This window comes from Trachymyrmex septentrionalis, unplaced genomic scaffold (assembly GCF_001594115.1).
Source record: "Trachymyrmex septentrionalis isolate Tsep2-gDNA-1 unplaced genomic scaffold, Tsep1.0 scaffold40, whole genome shotgun sequence".
Classification (NCBI taxonomy): Eukaryota; Metazoa; Arthropoda; class Insecta; order Hymenoptera; family Formicidae; genus Trachymyrmex; species Trachymyrmex septentrionalis.
The window spans coordinates 2,961,321-2,968,420 of NW_017305569.1; the positions used below are offsets into that span (position 1 = coordinate 2,961,321).

At 29.5% G+C, this 7,100-nt stretch overlaps 1 protein-coding gene across 1 annotated transcript in view; it reads left to right on the forward strand.

The window, feature by feature from the left end:
- LOC108751091 (protein abrupt) overlaps positions 1 to 1,821 on the forward strand; it is a 121,247-nt gene extending 119,426 nt beyond the window's left edge. Inside the window, exon 10 of the transcript XR_001939464.1 lies at positions 1,768 to 1,821. The gene's annotated coding sequence lies outside the window, so the exon portion shown is untranslated. The remainder of the gene's footprint in view (positions 1 to 1,767) is intronic.
- Positions 1,822 to 7,100: the final 5,279 nt, after the last annotated feature.

Sequence of the window (7,100 nt, forward strand, 5' to 3'; positions counted from 1 at the left end):
AAGTAAGAAAAAAAAGCATAGAACATACCCCCATACGTGATATTTTATGACCTACACAACTAATCAGGGACATATAATATAATCATGTGACATAGAGCACATATAAGCAGAAAATCTTTCTAGTAACAGAGGCCAACACTTCCTAACTTACATATATTTTGTGACTTGTGTTCGGTATAGGAATTTTATTGTGGGCATAATAAGCGTGCAATCTCGACGTACTCGGTGTTACGACGATCTCTTTTCACAACTTTATTCATTTAACATTAAACAAAATGTAATTAATATTTTATAATTGTAACGATTCTCAACATTTAAATTGTGAAACAGACAAATATCGGAATTGAGAGCACGAATATTATTTATCATCGTGCACGTATAACGAATTAGGAGGAGCTAAATCGAAACGGAAACTCGGAGTAGAATAAAAGCGCACAATAGTATACTGTCACAAAGCCTTCAAGCACATGATTAAAGTCAAAGACATGATTAAAGCAATAAGCACTAAAATCTACATTTTTACTGTGCGTTTTCGTAATACGCAATAATGACGCAAATAATAATCTTAAATCTTTCAATTATAACAATTTAGAATGGATTATATCCTTTTCTTTTTTCTCGCAAAATGAACATTACAGTATGTTGTAACATTTTAGTTTTCTAAAATTATTTAAAAATTCTCCATTTCGCTCTAGCTTCTCCTATTTCTCGTTGTTGAAACTTATCGAATTATCTTCAAGCGTATCTTCAAATTTGAGCAAAATCTTATGTGCCCCTTGATTTTGGCACTTGCAATTCACTATAATTAAACTTGATCGAACTTATCTATCAAACATTGACTCGCTTGACTATCGTTATCGACATAAATAGGTAAGAAATGAAAAGCTTGGCAGAAAGTAGTTACTGCGATCTTTCTTTGGAGTATACTTGTCTGAGCGAGTAATCCAACAATCTCTAGATCCATACACAAATTACCATTACTTTGAAAGTCATTTTTATATACATAGTATTAGTGTTATTTTTATTTCAAGGTACTATCTTACTTAGTAATTCATTAATTTAGTCCTTTCATTTAATATGTTTATGTTTCCTTCACTTTGATACTGTTTAAGTCTTAATATTTGACATTATTATTATGCGTGTCATCCATTCTGTGTCTTTTTTTAATTTTTTTCTACCAGCGTTAATAAATATAAGGAAGTGCGTCTGTCTCGTAGCTAGAAAGGAAACGTCGCCGATATTATTAACGCGCGTATTTGTTCGGAAAAACGTGTTTTTTTTTTCTTTATTATTTTTTTTCTTCTTCGCGGCATTTTGATATTGACTTTTCGTCGCGACGTTCTTATTCACCGAGACAGACGTAATCATTAGGTCTACTGTACAAGAATGTGCCAGTACATACGTACAATATACCTTCAAGCCCTCCGGAATGTCCACTCGATATTAGCATTAAATTTATTTGTAAATATCATGTCGTATTTAAGCCAATCAATTCTCCGGAATTTTCTGTGCCTATATAATTATATTTGAATCCCCTCTTGTTCTAGTTATTATTAATTATTAGTTTAGATTTTATGGTGTCATCTAGTATCTTATTTAGTGTGTAAGCACTTTCATGTTCAATTAATTGAATAATATGTGACTCGGAATGCCTTAAGAATATGTTAAAAATATGAAAAGAAAATATAACAATGCCATTTATGTTTTGTATGTTTATTTTATTTCCTTTTCTGTTCGCGCTTTATACATAGCTGCTTTCATTTTCAGATTCGCGAAGGACCGTAATAAAAACAATCTTTTGAAAAGGATCTATTTGATGGGAGGTGCAATATGCGAAATTTATTTTATTTAAATGCAACGTATTTTTGCAAATAATAATAATAGAAGTTTATTTGTGGATTATGTAAAAAAAATGTAATAGTGAATAAAAATAATCGGTTATTTATTTCACTGTTTCTTTTTAAAATTGTTTTTTTATTATATTTATATTTTTAAAAATCATTTCATTTAGAGATATATTCACTAATGATTGTTTCCAACTCGCACTGTATACGTCGAGATTCACAATTCTTCATATTTAATATAATCAGGGATTCACCGAAATCATACGGAAGTCTCGATCAAAGTACAAAAAATTAACCATAAATAGTCTATAATATACGTAACAGGAAAAGGAGCACTTGAGAAATGCTCGTACTTATAAAAAATGTTTTAGAAAGGTGTCATGGATATATTTCAAGATTTGATATCGAGTGATTAAAGAAGACTTTCTGAAAAAGTGTGAAAAAAAGTGAAATGAATCGGACATTATCAGACGAGAACAGATTTTCAGCTTGCTGAGTCTGCTAATTTTCAGAGATACGATTTTCAGAGATACGATTAAATTTAAGCGATTGAGAAGATAGTCGATGAATGAGAAGCGATACCAACGCATTTCCGTCATCATTAGAAATTTATCGATATTACGGCGTCAGGAGACAAAAATGATCGAAGGGTAAATTGCTCGACAATTTTACTTCGACGTATAGCGTGAATAATAATGTATACTGTATAATATTTATATTTAAGAAAAAAAGAAAAAAATATAATAGAGCGTATATCCCATTATAGTTATAAGTAGATATCTTATGTAATGTTATTATTAATCACGTTCAACGTGTGTTAAGTTAATCGCGGATTAACCAACGTAAATGAAAAACGGAACTGGCACGTGCAAAATTAAGGTTCAATATAAAACACAACCATCTTTTATGAGTGATTGCTTAATAGTATTTCCATTAATAAACTAGTAAATCTGAATATCATCGAAATTCGCTAATATTCAAGATGAATATTAAAATTGATTAATAAAAAATCAATCATGTAATATTAAAAAAATATTTTTTATAGACAGTATTTTTACATTTGTCTAAAATATGATCCTCTAATTTCTCTTTTGTTAATTCTTATTGAGTGCAGATTTGTGTTCAATGGCTGACAAGTAATTGTAATCTTTAATGTGAATCTATTACTGCGACGAAGAATAACGCTTTGGAGATCTCGAGCATCCGACGCCGTGAGAGAAAAGCTCAGCTTTAATACGGATGCGCGCGACGTTTTCATCGATTCGATGTCGCTTATTTCACGTACAGCGCGAGCAAGCATTTCTTTGATAGTAACGAATCATCCTGTATTGCGCCGACGGATAAAGCCTCGTACAAATGATAGCAATTTCTCCCCATTGATGCAAAGGCCTGCACGCTCATCTTTTTTTATGACAGAAGCAACTAATTAGTTGCCTTTGTTCCGAGATAAATGAATCACGATCAATGAAATTCTGTAACGTGCCTTTCTTTTGTATGTCGCCATTCTCGTAATCGTCATAAGATTTAGGAGCTCGTGCGTTGCGTTGCTCGGTGCCTTCTTGCGGCCTGTTTGTACGCAAACTGCACCATGTATTCGTCCATTTTACTCACCAATGAAAGTTTCGTTTGCGAATAATAAATCACATATTAAAATTCCATATCTAACATTTATATTAAATATTAAAAGAATATTTTCATTTTCATTGAAAACATTAACTGCCTATTAAACTATATCTTCATATACCTTTTAGATCACACTTTTAAATATTGAGTATGGAATGAACACTAACCAAAAGATATTATTGTAATAATAAAATCTGTTGTATCACTGATATTTTTAGGTAGTTATATTAACTTTTCCTATTGCAGTTTGACATTAATATACGAATTTGTAACATTTTTTTACTATTTACAATTTTCTAAAAAAATAGTAATTTATAAAACAAAATTGCGACTTGAATTCTCTTAGGTTCTATCACATTTGGATAGCAGAAATAATTAAAAAGAATCTGGTATTCTTATAATTAGGTATAGTTATAAGAATTTGCAAGTAAAATTAATAGAATAGTGCAAATTGGACATTTAAGAGAATGGACGAACAAGGTACATCAGGCGATCACAGTTCCTATTTTGCCCCCTTACATACATTAACAAAGGGCACTACGTATGTATACATAAATATGAATCTACAAAGAAAGATGTATAACTCTATTTAGATGTTAAGCGCCGAGATGAGTATACAATAAATTTAGATTGATATATTATATTGTAAACGGAATAGTATACGTTATGGTAAACCGTATATGTATACACGTGTACTCTGTATGACGTAGACAAGCAATTAATTAGCGAGATCAAGTTCATTTTTTATAAGGAAACATCGTACGTGTACGAATAATTCTGAGATTCTCGATGAAGCTCTAACCATTGAGCGAACATGTACTTTCTCAAATTTAATGACAATTTTGTTGTGCATCCACCTTTTGGATGTAAATTTGTTTTTATTCTCTCTTTTGTTACTGTTGTTATTTTTATAAATTAAGTTGTATCTATAATAGTATTTTAAATAGACCTTTGTATATATACGTATGAATTATATTGTAGAAAAAAGACATAATAAAATTTATAGAATGTAGTTGCATAGATGTGTAATTATTACATAATTATTATCCTCATAATTTTAATATTAGTAAATTAAAAATAAAAATTAATAATTTTGATGATGTTTAATTGTATCGTGTACTGAATCAAAATGATTATTTTAATTTATTACTTTAATGAATTTATTACTTTATTATTATTATTATTATTATTAGGCGTTAGGAACTCGAAAGCTCATTTATTACTTCATGCCTGCAACAAATATATATATATTTAAAAAAAAAAAAATATAATTTATACAGCCTTTATTTGTCAATAATTAATTACCGACAGAGTTAATGTCGATAAAATAGCAAAGGAGAAATAGATTCCCTGCAAATAACATAAAAAATTTATCTTCTAATATACGAAATATTTACTCTGTGTAATGAAACAAGTTTTACTTTTATGTTATTCAATTACATTGTCTTATTTCTTGTAGTGTTTAATAAGATAATTTTACGCGATTAATTGATCTTTAGTACCATTTGTCGATACATATCTATATGACTTATAGAAGGTAATTTACCAGCTGTTGATGTAGAAGAAATATTAAATTTAAAAAAATTTATTTTAATATTATCAATAGAGCATAAATTTATGATCTATTGATAATATTGAAATAAAATCCTATTGAATTTACAACAAAATTCCAAAATATTTAAAAAAATATTCGATAAAAATTTGTTGAAATTAAAATATTTTGAAGATAATAGAGTAAGAGAAATATTAGTCCAACATTATATTATATAATTTCAATTATCAAATAAAACATTATTTGTTATTTCATAAATTTTTATGTTAAATATTAAAATATTATTTTTGTTGTACTGTGTGTCATTTATTTAAAATTTCCAATGTAATAAGAAGACGAAAAGCAATAATAATACATGTAGCACTCGACAAAAAAATTTATATAATAAAAATTATTATGAGATGTGAATATCACATTTCATAATAATTTTTATTGTGCACCTCGTCATTTATGCACTTTTTACAACCTTTCAATGATAGTTACTCATAAAACAGGCCTTTTCTCTCTAGGCACAATACATCACGTAAATGCAAATTTTAGCCCACTTAAATCTTCTGTCTTGGGAGAACGAATCACATTTGTGACATACGATTTAACAACAGTGATGTACAATGAATTTTCTTTATAATCATAAATCGTGATTTCATGGTGTCACATTGTCTATCTTTTATAGACGTAACATTTCGTAACATTCTTTATTCGTCTTTTACATATTTAATTTATATATGTATAATATCTACATATAATATCCGTTAAACTTTAAAAGCGAAAGATTTATAAGAAGAACAAAAAAATATGTCTTTATATTCAAATTTAATTGAAGACTTTATTTTTACAAAAGTATTATCTATATACAATATAATGTAATGAATTTGATTTTATGGAAAATATGCAATTGCATTTCAAGCTGTTTTGATATCTGCATCGCTGATTTTATTGCGTGACGTCGAAAGCAATTGACTTTGCAAATTTATTCCGATAAGCAATGCGATTTTCCACCTGGCCGAGTTATGATGTTTTTTATGCACGACTTCTTCGTTGATCTATCGCGAATAATGAAGAGCCGTTACAAAGTTACTTGTTTGGGACTAGGCGCGACGAGTTGCTTTTGTGACGCGCACACAAAGCGAAGCGCACGGCTCTCTTTTGCGATGGTATTTAAAAAAAGATGCGGGAAATGCATACATTTCCACTTTAGAGAATACTTGTTAACGAATGCAAGTAGAGCCATAACACGTCCTTTTGGCCATGTGCTAACACGTGACAGACATTGAAGAAAACTTGGGAAGAAAACTATTGAGCATAAGATTTTCGAGTTTATTTTGAGAATTTCTAAAGTTAATAAAAAGTGGAAATTACACGCAAAAAAAATATTTTGCTGCTCCAGCTAGAATTATTACTGTTTTTTGCTTTTATAGAAAATTATGTATCATACGTATAGAATTTATAGTGCAAATCTAAATTTTATCTCTGTCATTTATATAAATAGATACAATACATATCCAATATCGTAGTACTTACTAGAAATTTGTCTATTTTAGCTGGTCTTTCATTTAATAATTTTTGCTATAACTGAAATATCACTTTTTTTGAGTGTAGCAACAATTGAAAAAGGAAATTCAGTGAATGAGACTTAGACTAAATACAAGTTATTCAAGATGTAAGCTCTCTTAAATTATTATACAAAGTACGTGTACGAAATAAAACTAATTTGTTAAGACAAGCTCAAATTAATTGAAAGTGTTCATACCACCGTGCGTTAAGAAGAAAGAAAGTGCACATAACTTACTTGAGTCGATAAAATTAACTTCATTATATCAGATATATAAATAACGGATGTTATTTGTTATATTGACTGTCGAGAAAGACACGAACAAGAGGGGAGTGCATTTTCGGATCGACACAATGGCTCGTTATTCGTACCCATCAGGTTTGCTTTGAGCTGGCGGCGCATCGTCAATACGCGGCCATTAGCGAACACGTGTGTACATATATGCATTGTAGTTACCTGGTCGATGCATCTTTACGAACCGCTTGTATTGTGAAAGTGTCCATTAAGCGCGTAATAAAGTGGGGAGATT